The following is a 16152-nucleotide window of genomic DNA, read 5'->3' as shown; positions in this document are numbered from 1 at the left end:
GTCTCTGGAATCTGTCCCAGGTATGTGGGTGGTATTTTATGTAGGGAACTGACATTATCCTATCTGTTCTGCATGAAGGATTAGAAGAGCCAGGCAAGGAACCAGGGTTCTTGTTAGGAAGTTATACTAGTGGTCCAGGTAGGAGATGACAGCTTGAAGTTTGATAGTGGTGGTGGTGGGTATAGAAAGAATTTATTAAGATGTATTTAGAGATCTATATAGAAAATAGCATTTATGAGACTACATGATGGTTTTAAATGTGGAGGGTCAAGGGAATGGAGGTGTCAAAGGTGATTCTGGTTGAGTTTCTGGTTAAAGCAACTCCATGGATAATGGTGCCATTTACCAGGTTAAGAAGGACTAGAAAGTTGTTAGCTTATCTTTGTTGCTATTATTGTTTTTGTTGTTTAATGCATTTTGCTTGTTTTGCATTTGCTTGGAAGGGTAGCAAAAAGGATGGAAGACAACATCAACAAATCATTTGGGGACAGAGTATGTTTGAAATACTCTAGAAGACCCAGGTCCTGGGTTGTCGTGGCTCCCAGGTAAGTGACATGTATAAGTGAGGTACATTTGAACCCTGCTCTTCCCTACCATGGTTGTGTATATAAAGCCTCAAATAGGTTAGTTCCCTTAAATAATCTTTAAAGTATTTTCTGAACCTATGCTACTCTATCTTTACCTTCTGCTCTTATGCTAACATAATGTTAATGTTGTCATTAAACACAGTTCAGAGGGATATTGGTGTACTGGGCTGAAGAGTGTCTCCCAAGAATTCATGCCCATCCAGAACCTGTGTATATGACGTTTAGAAGTCAGGCCTTTGCAAATGTAATCTGGTTAACATGAGGTCATACTGAATAAGGAACAGGTCCTAAATCCACTATGAATGATGTCCGTATAAGAAGAGGGAAATTTGGACTCAGGGACAGAGATAGAGAGGAAGATGCCATGTGAAGACAGAGGCAGAGATTGGAGTTACGTTGCCACAAGCCAAGGAATACCTGGGGCTACCAGAAGCCGGAAAAGGCAAGCAAGAATCCTCCCTTAGAGGTTTTGGAGGGTGCATGGCCTTGCCAACACCTTGATTTTGGACCTCTAGCCTCCAGAACCATGAGAGAATAAATGTCTGTGGTTTTAAGCCACCCAGTTTTGGTAATTTGTTATAACAGCCCTAGGAAACTAATATAGTTGGGAAATTTAAGGGAATTAACTGTTTGAGCCTGAATCATTATATAGAACACATAGTATAGATTCAGTAAATATCCATTTCCCTCTTACTCATAATGGTCATCACCATTTTCCTGGTGATTTAAATTATGAGTAATCCATACATCTACTCATCTAGGTAGGTCTTACTATTCCCAGGACTGTTTTATAAGTGAGGAAACTGAGGCTTAGGAAAGTTAAATAATTTTCCCAGACTCACAAAGCTAAACACAGAAGAGTCAGATTTCAAATACCTGCCTCCCATACCTACAGCATTTCAGCAGGCCCTGACAGAGTGGAAAGGCACTGCCAGACTAGATTTTCAGTGCTTAGATATCAACTGATTCAATGCTTAGATATCAATTTTCAATTGATATCTAATTAATAGCAATTAAAACTCACATTTATTCATAAAATAACAACCTGCAGAGACCTAGTACAATCTCTACCCATTCACAGAAGAACACACGATTTTTAGTCTAAAGTCAACATTACCCAGGAACTTGCCATTGGCTTCTATTGCTTCCATTTAGCAGTGCACCTGCCTTGCACATATGTATTCCAAGTCAAGGTATTATCATCAGATTGGACATTTATGGCTTTGATTTACTTAAATGCATTTTCCTTATGTATTCCCCCACTTCATTTTGATGATACTGACTCATTCTTGCCACCTAACAAGACTATAAAAATAAACAGTGCGAGTGCAGAGGAAACTGTCTCCAAACTTCATATCCAAGATGCCCATCCTTTATATTATAAAGCAAAAAATAAACCCATATATTAAATTTACCTTTCTCCCTAACTAACCTGGTTACCTTTCTCCCCAACATTGAGTTGTTGTGCTATAGAATATAACAGATACACAAATCTAAGGTGGCAGAGCTGTTATTATAGGGTGTCAATTTCATAGAATTCTAGTGTAGGCTTCTAAAAAGCATCTTGTCTATCTGTATCAGGTAAGAGAAAGAGTGTCTACAGCCTCCAAGCCCCAAAAGAAGCGGTTGCACTAAGAGATTTTGTGAGTTACCTAAGACCCTGTGGCTATGTCTTGGTAGAACTCTGTAGAATGCCAGGTTTCCTGATTTCCCTAAAAGTGTGTTCAGTCTTTCAAGCTGTCATCAACTATTAACAATGACACTTTCCTCTGGCTTTGTGCCAACTTTTCTTTGTGTTTATTATTCTGGCCATAAAAAGATCACCATAAATAGCCTCAGCGATTCAGGTTCCCTTAATTGATATCTAATATTGACAAATTAACTCAGCCCGAGTTGAAAGCTCCATATACACACACACGGTTTCAAGAAGGGCGATCGCGCTTATCCTCCAAACTGAGCAGTGATGATCCCTGGACTTCTCAAGTTCACCCTCTAGGAGGCTGACATGGCACACAATTTTGACAAGAGTTTGGAACCGAGATCCTCTTCCACGCCCTGCCCACAAGGGTGCCCACAAGCAGAAGTTCTCTCTCCTCTCTCCATTACAACCCACCACGCGCGCGCGCACACACACACACACGCGCGCACACACATACACACACACACACACACACAAATAACAAAGGAAAACACAGCCCCATAAAGGCTCAGCTATTGCATCCTCCAGTCCACAGCTGCCAAAAGACAAAAACCATAAGGGAATCCTGCCCTGGCAATATGTCCAGCACTCCTCGGGAAAAGCAGCGCCGTGGCACCCCCAGGGTGTGCGCGGCTGTATACACACAAAGAACTGGTGCTGGGCTTGCGAGCGGTTCGGAGTACCAGCACGATCTCAGGGCTGGAATCCGGGGTTCTCCTCTACGCCCTCCCGCCCAGCAAAATGGAACTATCCTTTATTTGACCCGTGGAGAGCCCAGGCTGGATAGTAGCGCAAGGGTTGGGGGTGGGCGGTCCCCTATCCCTACCCTCCAGGCAGCAGTCCCTAGCCTTTGCATCTCCTAGGAGATGCATGATCGCGCTGTCACAGAGGTCCTCTTTGCAGCCTCTCCCGTCAAAGGGAGATGCTCCGGGTACCAGCGGCGCGCATCCCGGCAGGCGCCTCTCCTCGCGCGGACACCCACCCAGGCAGCCCCGACAGGCGTGCCTGCCTACCTGGTGGCCGGCTGTCAGCGAAGCGGCGGTGCCTCAGCCCCTTCTCAGCTGCTACAGCGCTCCCAGCGCCATGTTCCCGGTCTCCCCGGGCGCACGCTGGGGAACTACTACGGGCTGGGTAGGGGCAAGGGGGGCGGGGGCCAGCGGGAGGGGGTGGGAGGCAGAGCCACAGCTTTCTACTCTCCACCCAAACCTCCCCCAGTTACTGAGCATGCCCAGCTGCCCGGCTTCGCTCCTCAGAGGACTGTCCATGAGCGCACGCAGCTGCTCCGGGTTTTCCTGGCAGCCGGCGGGAGGCAGGCGGTAGCTGCGGCCGGGGGTGGAGGTGAGGGGGAGGGTCGGGGGGCGTGTCTACACTCTGGGTGCAGGAGCCGGGAGCTGGAGCAGGCGACCAATCCAGTCACACTTACTCCCAGCGGTCCCCGGCGGGGGCAGCTCCTGCACGCCCTCTCCCCCAGCACTCGGGATTTGCAGAAATTTTGTTCAGGACCATTGCAGGATTGTGCTTTGCTTAAGAGGCTAGCAGAGGTGGGGAGGAGGAGGGGCTGAGAATCAGAACATCGGGCTGGCTGCTTTGCCACCACCTGGACCGGTGCTTCTCAAACTTTAATGTACCTGTGAATTAAAATGCAGATTCAGATTCAATTGGCTGTGTCCTGAGGTTCTGCAAGTCTAACAACCTCCCAGGTGATGCTGCTGCTGCTGGCCCTCCCACCACTCTGAATAGCAAGGATCTAGATAACCCCTTATCTGTGACCTCTGAGTGGCCATCCTTCAATCCGCCAGCCCAGCAATGGTCTCTGGTGTCCACAGAGACTCCTCTAGTCTGGGGTTGCTGGGCCTTCCCTGGAAGCAGTCTTGGTGGGGGTAGGCTCCACGAAGCTTCTGACCACCCAGCTTCTCCTTGGCTGCTGTCTGATTTAGAATTTAAGGCCCAGGGGAAGAAGGATTCCTGGACCTTTTCATGCTCACTTTGCTAGTTGGCTAGTAAGCCAGTTGCTGGTTGAGCTGCCCTGGTCAAGTCTGAACCAGTCTGCCTTGGCTGTCCCCTTGCCTTTCCTGAGCTGGGACAAAAACTCAGACTGGGCATCAAAGTGTTTATTGTCTAATAGCAAGCTTGGGCTTGCCCAGTTAAGAAAACTGACAGATTATGACAAACATATAGCACATTTTTGGACCAAGAGATGACAGGCCTTTGTGTTGAGTGATGTTTGGGCTGAAGTTTGCAATGATATTTGGCGGTTCAACTTAAACTTCCCAGTTGCCTACTGACCTCCTAGACTCTTGAAGTCTCCAGCATTATCAAGACTCTAGTGAATGAAAGACATTCACAAAGTAGTCCTGAGGTTTCACCCTTGGAAATGAAGAAGCCACGCCCTTGTCTGTCTTCAGCTGCCACAAGGGTACCCTTATGAGCTAGTAGTGGATATGGAATCTGATCCCATAACTTGATAGCAGGTTACAAAATAAGGATTTGTATCTTGCCATTCCCTACTATACTCAATGACCTTAGACAGTTTTCTAGCTAATAGTATAATAGTCATCATTTCCCCTTACTTGTTTTCCATTCACTTAGTACCTTTAATATCGTACCGGCCATCTCAAAACAGAAACCACAGGATAAATGGATGATTACTTTTCTCCCTCAGTAGTCCTGTGTCCTCGTGTATCACACTCTCTTTTTCCATTTAAAGGAGTAAGAGCCTCTAAATTCATCTCTTCCTTCTCAAAGCTGCACACAGCCCTAACAACCTACCCACTGCTACCACTGTCACACCCACAACTATATGCGTAAGTATTCTCTACTTTTGATTTTCTTATATGTGTGCTCACATAGATGCAAAAGCCAGAACATATTTTTACTGAGATAGAGTTTGTCATTGGTTAGTATCTGTTAAAATTTTTATTTGAAATGTTGAACTTTAATCACTTAAAATAGCCTTCCTGTTATACATAAAGTTTGTGTTCGTACATTTGTTTCTGCTAGTTAAATATGATGATGATTGTTAGCTGCCTCAAATTTACTTTGGAAGCATGCAAGGTAAAAATTATAGAAGAATAATAATACTATTTCTCTAAATACTGCATTGCATGAATTCGTAAGCGTTTTCTTTGTATGTAATGTCATTTCTTGAGAGTTTAGTCTGCAGTATTTGACTAAGGACCAACATCTGTGGGTGGGAGTGATACAGGAAGCAGGAGCAGGCAGAGGTGAAGCTAAGCTGTGATGCAGGCCAATTGCAGTCATTGTCAGCCCCTTTAGGGAGCTCACTAGCAAGGATGATTCTTCAGAATGACCATGAGTTGGTCTGAGATAGTCAGTCTTTTATATCCACATCAATCATTGAGCATGGGCTGTTCCTAGGAGGGGCACGAACTTAAGACAGGCAGCTCTGGCAATCCTTAAAGGTAACGACAGCTAAAGGCCTCCATCAGCTGTAGTCCCTACAGCTGCAGTAACAAATCCTTCACTTAAGGGGAATTTAGGCAAAACATTACTTTGTCCACCACATTGATATATTTATTGAATATAGCACTTTTGAACACACAAAGTAGAACTCTACTGATTTGTCAGAGAGATTTTAAAACTTTATTTTTAAATAAGTAATAGACTTTCTCTCTGGCTCAAAGATTTAAAAGTTGGAAAATAACCCATAATCAGCCTTCGAGAGTATACTACCTATTTAGGTATCTGGCTGTATGCATTTTTTATAGGAGGAGTTTAATTATGATTTATTGAGCAGGCATGTATTTATTGTCTACCATTTAAGACATAATTTTCTCTACTGTCAAAATCTGTATTTATAATCTGTAATGGGGTAGGAATAAGTGTTTGAAAGTAAATAGAAGTGTGTTTTTCAATAAAACAGAGCTACCAACTAGTAAAGATTTCATGAGAAACTAATGTCAACAAACCTCGTTAACACCAAAAACTGTGACAAGATGAACCTGAGGGGTGGAGAACTTGGTAGACTGGCTGACAGGGATGTAAGACAGCATGCTGGAACCCAGGTTCAGACTACCCAACTTATTCTCTTTACCTTCTCCATGCTATGCATCTACAAATGGCTGGAATTCTTGAAAGATGATCCACAAGCATTAGGGAACCAGCGAGGACTCTAGAATGGAAACAGGACATTTGATCAGATAGTGCAGGTAGGGAAAGAACAAGACATGGAAAAGAATGTTTCAAGGAACATAAACAAAAAGCATATGAAGTATAGGTCTCTAAAGAAGAATTCCCCCAAGGAAACAGAAAAAAAGTTTCAGACAAATATTTTTTCCCAGAGTTTCAAAGGAATGAAAGGCAATATAATGTGAATCATGTTTTTTAAAATCACCATAAAGAAATATAAGGATTTGAAGACAATAAGACTAAATGAAAGATAAACTAGCAGAGTTCAGGGAAAAATAAAAGTCATTAAACCACTCAAAAGATAAGAGACTAAGGACCGGGCATGGTGTTTCACTCCTATAATCTCAGCACTTTGGGAGGCCAAGACGGGTGGATCACCTGAGGTCAGGAGTTCAAGATTAGCCTGGTCAACATGGTGAAACCCGTTTCTACTACAAATACAAAAAACTAGCTGGGTGTGGTGGCGGGTGCCTGTAATCCCAGCTGCTTGGAAGGCTGAGGCAGAAGAATCACTTGAACCTGGGAGGCAAAGGTTGCAGTGATCTGAGATTGCGCCACTGTACTCCAAGCTGGGCGCGACAGAGCGAGACTCTGTCTCAAAAAAAAAAGAAAAAGAAAGAAAGAGAGAAAGAGAATAGAAAAAAAAAAGACTAGCCACAACTGAAAACACAGTGATAGATAGACAAGTACTTAGCTACTAACAAATAAGGTATAAAACGAATCACAGATCATTTTTATGAAATACAAACAAAGGAGATCCAACACATGTACAACCAGTAGCATGCAGGAGCTGGCTTGCACCAACTTGCAAGAGCTGATTGGGCATATGTAGTGCTTCCTAACTCCATTTTCAGTAACAGCTTGAAATCAGCCACTGTGGAAGTATTTACCCCCACACAAATGGACAAATGCTACAAATCAGGGTTTTGTTTATTTGTTTGTTTGTTTTCAGACAACTGATTATTACATATCTACCAGAATACCACTTTTTACAACCTTTGCTGTTAAAAAAAAAAAAAAAAAAAAAGAATAAAGAAAAAAAGTGATCAAAGATATAATGGAAGCGCAAAAGTTAATTTCCTGAAATAGAGAGTGTTAGATCAGCAGAACAAAAGGACACAACTGTCTCAGGGAAAAAAAGAATCAACCTGGAACAATTAACCCTAAAATATATCCTACTGAAGTTACAGAACTTCAAATACAAATAATGTTCTGAATATCCAGACAGAAAAGGCAATTTACAGATAAGAAAAAGAAAATCAGTGTGCATTTAGATTTCTTCACAGCATCAAGCAATGCCTGAGGGTGTTCTGAGGAAAAGAAAGGGTGACCTAAGAATGTTTGTTTTCCTACACTGGTGTTCTTCAGATTTTCAAGGCAATAGTCACTTGTTCTCAAACAAAATAAATCAGTATACACAGCAGACAAAAACCTTTATAATATTCTACTTCATCATCAAATTTATACAACTAAGAGATAAATTTAAAACATAAATCTCATGAACGATGAAGCTGTGGTCAAATGTTGTGATAATGATAATCATATTTATTTTAAAATAAATCTAAGACTAAAACCACAGTGTTTGGCAGTTTTAAATCAGAACATAAATATAAACCTTGACAATGTCAATATCATTGGATAACTTACTAAAACCTGAAGATAGAAGGAAGGGAGTTGTAAGGAGGTTTAAGTATAATAATTTCCTCAGCAAGTGGTCAATGTACATTATTAAAGTTGCAGCAGATAGATAGAAAACCCCACCTCCAATCTCATCATGCTTTTTTCAGTCTATTTTTCTTACCTTTAAGGAAATATGTTTCAAACTTATCTCTCTTGATATGAAAAAAAGCTTTTTTCTGAAGTTGAGAAATTACTGCAGGCACATTTTAGCTTCTTATTTAATTTTAATAAGATTAAATATAATTTAGTTTTAAAGTAGCTTGTGTGCTATCATCCACATATGGATGATACTTGAAAAAGTGTATCTGTCAACTTATCCTACTTTATACTTTTATCTCTTTCTATACAGGAAGATTTATGGAATATTATAAACCAAGGGATATTTTTGACGAAAAGATTTTGAGTTGATTGTTTACTTCTCTATATTCCTTAGAATTGTTTGAAATTTTAGACAATAAATGTACGCGTTTTAAAAATAAGCCATTATTTTCTTCAAAATATCCCAAAATAGTATTCCTTTTTTTAATGTATTAAAAATTTACAGAAAGCTGGGTGCAGAGAAACATGCCTATCGTCCCATCTACTCAGGAGACTGAGGTGGGAGGATCACTTAAAGCCAAGACCTTGTTCCTAAAAATAACTTTTTAATTTAAAAAAAAAGCCTTACAGAGTATGAAAATGGAATGAAAACAGATAATTAAAATAAGTCTGGATTAAAATTACTCATTTAGACAAAAATGAAGAGAAGACACAAATCACCAGCATTGGGAATAAAATAGGGACTAAAAGTACAGATCCCGAAGTCATTAAAAGGATAATTTAAGTAAATACTTGGAAAAACTTTGTGTTCATAAATTCAACCACTTACAATAAATAGACAATTTCTGAAAACCACACACTAACAAAAACTCAAGTAAGATAAAATACGCAAGCTGAATAGTCCCAGAACCACTGATGAAATTGGAATTCATAACTTAAAAGCTCCCTAAAATGAAATATCCAGAGATTTAAACTTGAAAAATAACCTGTAATCAGCAATTGAGAGGATATTGTCTATTTAGGTATCTGGCTATAAACTTTTCTTAATATGAAGTGTTTAATTATAATTTAGTGAGAGTGTTTTACTGGGGAAATCTACCCAACCATGGAAGAAGAATTACATCATTTTTTCACAATTTTCTTGAGACAACATAAGAGAACATTTCCCAATTAATTTAATGAAACCACTCTTACCCTGGTACCAAAACCAAACAAATTCAGTAGCAAAGAAAACAAAACTACAAACGAATATCTTCTGCCCCCCAGGTTCAAGTGATTCTCTTGCTTCAGCCTCCCAAGTAGCTGGGATTACAGGCATGTGCTACCACTTAGATGCAAAAATCCCGAAAAAAAAGATACCACACTGAGTCTTACAATGTTTAAGAGTAATTAACATTGCCAAGTGGGGCTTCTTTCAGGAATTAAGGGCAGATTTACTATTGAAAAATAATGTAATTCACCATACTAGAAACTGAAAAAGAAAAAAAGTAATATGATCACATCAATTGATGCAGAAAAAAATTTGACAAAACCCAACACATGTTTATGAATAAAACTTTCAGCAAGTTAGGAATTGAGGAGAATGACCTCAACTTGATAAAAAGCATCTACAAAAAACCTCTGGCTAACATCAAACTTACAGGTGAAAAGACTGAATGCTTTCCCCCTAAGATGTAGAACAAGGCAAGCATGACTATTCTTACCAATCTTACTCAATATGGTAATGAAAATTCTAGCTGAATTCTAGCTCACTGAAATGAGGCAAGAAAAATAACTGTCTCTATCTGCAGATGACATGATTGTCTAGGAATCAAATGCCAAAGAATCTACCAAATAACTCCTAGAAATAATAAATGAGTTCTGGAAATTTGCAGCATACAAGATCAACACACATGCAAAATTTTATTTCTGTGTACTAATCATGAACGTACAGAAAATACAATTTAAAACACAATGCCATTTACAATTGCTCCTAAGAAAATGAAATACTTAGGTTTAAACTTAACAAAATATATACGGTATCTGTATGCTGACAATTACAAAATACAAATGAAATAAGTCAAAATAGACCTAAATAAATGAAGAGGCATACTATATTCATAGATTAGAAGACTCAGTATAGCAAAGGTATCAATTTCCCCTAAACTGATCTATATAATTAGTGAAATTTCTACAAAATTGTTAGTGTATTTTTTATAGATATAGACAAATTTATTCTAAAATTTATATGGAAAGGCATGGGTTTAGAATAGCTAAACAATTTGACCAGGAAGTATAAGATAGGAGGAATCACTCTATCCAAACATTAAGACTTACTCTATAGCTGTAGTAATCATGACAGTATAGTAATAGCAGAGTGGTAGACACATAGATCAATGGAATCGAATAGAGAACCCAGAAATAGATCCATATAAATATGAACAACCAATTTTTGACATAAGTGAAAAAACAATTTATTGGAGTAAAATAGCTTTTCAACAAATGGTGCTGTAACAATTGAACATATATAGGCAAAAACAAACACACACACAAGAAAAAAACCAAATAAACAAAAAACACAACCTCCTCACAGCTAAAATCAATGGTGAAAGACTGAAAGCTTTTCCTGTAAGATCAGGACAAAGATAAAGATGCCCACGTTTACCACTACTATTCTATATGGTATTGGAAGTGCTAGCAAGAGAAATCAGGCAAAAAAAGAAAAAGAAAAAAGAAGAAACATCCAAATTTGAAAAAGAAGAATTAAAATTACTTTTGTTTGCAGATGACATGATCTCTTATGTAGAAAATCCTAACAAGTCCACACACACACACACACACACACACCCATTAGAACTAATATCAAATTCAACCCAGTTACAGGACACAATATAAACACACAAAAATTGGTTGCATTTCTATACAGTAACACTGAACAATCTCAAAAGGAAAATAGGAAAAAAATTTTATTTACAATAGCATTAAAAAGAATAAAATGCTTAGAAATTAACTTCACCAAAGAGGTGAAAGACTTGTACCCTGAAAACTACAAAATACTTCTTCTTCTTTTTTTTTTTTTTTTGAGACAGTCTCACTCTATTGCCTGGGCTGGAATGCAGTGGCGCAATCTCCGCTCACCGCAACTTCTGCCTCGTAGGCAAGCAATTCTCTTGCTTCAGGCTCCCAAGTAGCTGGGATTACAGGCGTGTGCTACCACACCCCGCTAAATTTTTTTTTTTTTTTTTTTTGTATTTTTAGTAGAGACGGGGTTTCATCACGTTGGCCAGACTGGTATTGAACTCCTGTCCTCAGGTAATCCACCCGCCTCAGCCTCCCAAAGTGCTAGGATTACAAGCGTGAGCCACCATGCCTGGCCCAAAATACTTCTTAAGAAATTAAAGCAGACTGATACGGTTTGGATTTGTGTTCCCACCCAAATCTCATGTCTAATTGAAATCCCGGTATTAGAGGAGGGCCTGGTAGGAAGTGACTGGATTATGGGGGTGGATTTGCCTCTTGTTCTTCTCATGATAGTGAGTGAAATCTATTTTTTTTTATAAATGTGTAGCACCTCCCATTCACTCCCTTCCTTCTGCTCTGGTCATGTAAGATGTGCCTCCTTCCTCTTTGCCTTCCACCATGATTGTAAGTTTCCTGAGGCCTCCCCAGCCATGCTTCCTATACAGCCTGTGGAATCATGAGCCAATTAAACCTCGTTTTAAAATAAATTACCCAGTCTCAAGTAATTATTAATAGCAATGTAAGAATGGACTAATACACAGACATAAATAAATAGAAAGACATCCCATGTTCATAGATTGGAAGACCTAATATTGTTAAGATATCAATACTACCTAAAGCAGTCTACAGATTCCATGCAATCCCTTGCAAAATCCAAATGTTTTTGCAGGAGAAGAAAGATCTATCCTAAAATTCATAGGGAATCTCAAGTGACTCATAATAGCCAAAACAGACCTTGAAAAAGAAGAGCGAAGTTAAAAGACTAACATTTTTATTTCAAAGCTCTCTACAAAGCAACAATCATCAAAAGAGTATGGTATTGGCATTAAATCATAGACTGATGAAACAGAATAGAAAGCCCAGAAATAAACCCTTGCATATTGTCAAATGATTCTTGACAAGGTTGACAAGACCATTCAGGGTGGGAAAAGAACAGTCTTTTTAACAAATAGCACTGGGAAAACTGAGCATCCACTTGCAAAAAGTGAAGATGAGCCCTTTGTTACCTAACATCATATACAGAAATTAGCTACATTTTTACCAAAGATGTAAACATAAGTGCCAAAACCATAAAACTCTGAGAAGAAAACATAAAGGAAAACCTACACAACCTTGGATTTAGCAACAATTTTAATATGACACCAAGAGTGTAGGATAAAAAAGAAAAATTGGATAAGTTGGACTACGTAAGATTTAAAACTTCTGTGCAAAAGACACAATCAACAGAGTGAAAAGGCACCCCGTATTATGGGAAAAAATATTTGCAAATCATATATCTGGTAAGGAATCAACATTCAGAAGATAGAAAGAACTCCTAAAACTCAACAACAATTTTAAAAACTTCAATATAAAATAGGCAAATAACTTATATGACATTTCTCCAAAGAAGACATAAAATAAGCACCTGATATGAAGCTTAACGTCACTAATCAGAGAAATGCAAATCAAAACTGCAAATACTACCTCTCACTTATTAGCATGGCTACTTTAAAAACACAAAAAATAGCAGATGTTGGCAAGGATGTGGAGAATTAGAACACTTGTGAACTGCTGGTGAGAATGTAGAATGGTACAGCTTCAATAGAAAACACTATTGCAGTTTTTCAAAAATAAACATAGAATTAACATAGACAATTCCACTTCTGGGTATACACCCAAAAAACTGAAAGCAAGGAGTTGAGCAAATATTTGTACACCAATATTTATTGCAGCATTATTTGCAATAGCCAAAAGATGGAAACAACCCAACCATCAACAGATGAATGAATAAACAAAACATGGTATGTACATGGAAGGGGATAATCTTCATCCCTGAAAAGGGCGGAATTCTGATACATGTGACAACATGGATAAACCTTGAAGCCATGACGCTAAGTGAGCTAAACACAGAAGGATAAATATTGTGTAATTCCACTTAGATGGTGTGTCTAGAATAGTCAAATTCATAGATATAAGAAGTAGACTAGTGGATACCAGAGGCTAGGGAAAGGGAGGAATTCCAAGTTATTGCTTAATAGATACAGAGTTTCAGTTTGAAATGATTAAAAAGTTGTAGTGATGGATAGTGGTAATGGTTGCAAAACAAGGGGAGTGTACTTATAATGCCATTAAAATGTACCCTTAAAAATCGTTACAATGTTAAATTTTATGTTGTGAATATTTTATTATAATAAAAACCAAACTGAACAGAAAAATATCTTCAACCTAAGCCTCATGCCTTACACAAAAATTAACTCAAAATGGGTTTAGATGTAAAACATAACACTCTTAAAAAATAGCAGAAAACCTTTAAGATCTAGGTCTCAAAAAGAGTTCTTAGACCTGACACCAAACCCATGATATATAAAAAGTAAGATTGACAAATTAGACCTCATCAAAATTAAAAACGTATTCTCTGTGAAAGACCATGTGAAGAGGATGAACAAACAAGGTACAAACTGGAAGAAAATACTTTCAAACTATCTATCTGACATACAGAGTATATAAAGAACTCTCAAAACTCAACAGAAAAAGAAATCTAAACAGAAAATGGTTAAGAGACAAGAGCAGACATTTCACCCAAGAGAATATACAGATGGCAAATAGGCACACAAAAGGATGTTCAATGTCATTAAACATTAGGGAAATTCAAATTGAAACCACAATGAGATGTCACTAGACACCTATCGGACTAGCTGAAATAGAAAATAGTGACAACACCAAATGCTGGTGAGGATGCAGATAAACTGTATAAATCATTTGTTGATAGTGGGAATGTAAAATGGTACAGCCACTCTGAAAAAGCAGTTTGGTAGTTTCTTACAAAACTAAATATACTGTTGTCATATGATCCAGCAATTACATTTCTGGGCATTGTTATGGGGTGAATACTTGCATCCCCCTAAAATTCATATATTGAAATCCTACATGCCAGTTTGATGGTGTTAGGAAATGGGGTCTTTGGGAAATAATTAGGATTAGATGAAGTCATGAAGGTGAAGCTCTTATGAAAAGAATTAGTGTCCTTATGTAAGCGCTGAGAAAGCTACTTACCCCTTCCTCCACGTGAGATTCCAGAGAGAAGACCACTGTACTTAGACCCTCACCAGACACTGAATCTGCTGGTGCTTTCATCTAGGACTTGCCAGACTCCAGAACTGTGAGAAATAAATGTATGTTGTTTGTATCTTTTGTTATAAGTTTTTGGTCTTTTGTTATAATAGCCTGAATGAACTAAGGCAGACATTCCTCTCAGAGAAATGAAAACTGAAAATTCACTTTCACACAGAAACATGAACAAGAATTGTCGTAGCAGTTTTATTTATTATAGCCAAAAATTGGAGTCAGGCTTCAAAAGGTAAATGGTTAAACAAACTGTGGTACATATTAATACACACCATGAAATAGTACTCAGCAATAAAAAGAAGTGATTGATTTGTGCCACACTATGGATTATAAATCTGCAAGGAATTATGCTTAGTGAAAAATACCCTAAAAGGTTATATACTATCTATCTATACAACATTTTTGAAATGACAAAATTTTATGAATGTAGAACAGACTGATAGTTGTCAGGGGTTAAGGAGGGAATGAGAGGTGCAGGAGGAAGTTGGATGTTGTTATAAAATAGCGACAGGACGTATCCTGTGGTGATAGAAATATGTCTTGACTGTGATGGTGACTATATGAACTACACATGGGGTGTAATTGTGGAACTACACAGAGAGAGAGACATACATACATACATACATAAACATATACATCAAATACATATACATATACAAAAATAGCCCGGTGTGGTGGTGCACACCTGTACTTATGTATATATGTATGTGTGTGTTATATATATGTATTTATGTATTTGTGTATTTATGTATTGTGCATATATTTCTCTCTGTGTGTGTAGTTAATTATACAAGTATGTGTGTATATATACATATATGTATATATTACATATTATATATACATATATGTATTAAACATATATGTATTGTATATGTTATATATAATACATTATGTATTGTATATAATATATAATACTTATATATGCATTATATATAATACATATAATATACAGATATAATATAATATACTTATTATATTATATATAATGCATATACAATAATATAATACATTATATGTATTATATATTATATAATACATATATTTGTATTATATGTATATATACATGTATGTATAGATCTCTATATATAGATAGATCTAGATCTATCTATCTATATATATATAGAGAGAGAGAGAGAGAAATGAGTACAAGCAAAACCAGAGATATCTAAGTAAGATTACTGAATTGCATCAATGTCAAGATCTTGGTTGTGATAGTGTACTATAGTTTTGCAAGATGTTGGGGAAAGCTAGATTAAGAATACACTGCTCTTTCTGCATTTCTTAGAACTACACGGGAATCTACAATTATCTCAATAAGAATTTCAATTAAAAAGTAATTCATGGCCAGGTGCAGTGGCTCACGCCTATAATCTCAACACTTTGGGAGGCTGAGGCAGGGGGATCTCTTGAGGCTAGGAGTTTGAGATCAGCCTGGCCAACATGGTGAAACCCTGTCTCTACTAAAAATACAAAAATTAGCCAGGCATGGTGGTGGGTGCCTGTAATCATAGCTATTTGGGAGGCTAATGCAGGAGAATCTCTTGAAGCCGGGAGGCAGAGGTTGCTGTGAGCCGAGATCACACCACTGCACTCCAGTCTGGGCAACAGGCTCAATAACGTAACATAACATAACATAACATAACATAACATAACATAACATAACATAACATAACA

The 16152-nt window shown here is 38.1% G+C and overlaps 1 protein-coding gene across 2 annotated transcripts in view; it reads right to left on the bottom strand.

The window, feature by feature from the left end:
* PAK5 (p21 (RAC1) activated kinase 5) overlaps positions 1-3614 on the bottom strand; it is a 308182-nt gene extending 304568 nt beyond the window's left edge. The window contains exon 1 of one of the 2 annotated variants that reach the window (XM_023217964.3): positions 3300-3614. The gene's annotated coding sequence lies outside the window, so the exon portion shown is untranslated. The remainder of the gene's footprint in view (positions 1-3299) is intronic. The other variant, XM_023217965.2, reaches the window with a different exon arrangement.
* Between the last annotated feature and the right edge of the window lie 12538 nt (positions 3615-16152).

This window comes from Piliocolobus tephrosceles, chromosome 20 (genome assembly GCF_002776525.5).
Source record: "Piliocolobus tephrosceles isolate RC106 chromosome 20, ASM277652v3, whole genome shotgun sequence".
In the NCBI taxonomy this organism is placed as follows: Eukaryota; Metazoa; Chordata; class Mammalia; order Primates; family Cercopithecidae; genus Piliocolobus; species Piliocolobus tephrosceles.
Note: the sequence above shows the minus strand (reverse complement) of the source record. Positions and strands in the feature narration are given on the sequence as shown.